The sequence below is a fragment of the Sinocyclocheilus anshuiensis genome, unplaced genomic scaffold (assembly GCF_001515605.1).
Source record: "Sinocyclocheilus anshuiensis isolate Anshui unplaced genomic scaffold, SAMN03320099.WGS_v1.1 scaffold874, whole genome shotgun sequence".
NCBI classification, from domain to species: Eukaryota; Metazoa; Chordata; class Actinopteri; order Cypriniformes; family Cyprinidae; genus Sinocyclocheilus; species Sinocyclocheilus anshuiensis.
In genome coordinates, this window is record NW_015538065.1 from 761,063 (window position 1) to 761,357 (window position 295).

At 40.7% G+C, this 295-nt stretch overlaps 1 protein-coding gene across 1 annotated transcript in view; it reads left to right on the forward strand.

Moving 5' to 3' along the window:
- LOC107683569 (uncharacterized) overlaps positions 1–295 on the forward strand; it is a 3,479-nt gene that overhangs the window by 549 nt on the left and 2,635 nt on the right. The gene's annotated exons all lie outside the window — the stretch shown is intronic.

Here is a 295-nt window from a genome sequence, read left to right on the forward strand (position 1 = left end):
CCAGCAAAGGACCAGCTCAAACCAGCATCCCAGCTTCAAAACATACCTAACCAGCATATGCTGGTTTTATAGGCAGAGAGAAACCAAAAACAAGTGCGCTTTGTCTAGGTAACGTTAATTGCATACTACACGTATAAAATGAGTAGGCTAACAAAAATTACTGAGCGCACTTTATCTACGGTAGGCTAGCTAAATCTAAGAGCGATCTAATAGCCTATTAAATATAGTAGGGATGCACGATATATCGGCCACCATATCGGTATCGGCCGATAAATGCTCATTTTTTCTGTTATCG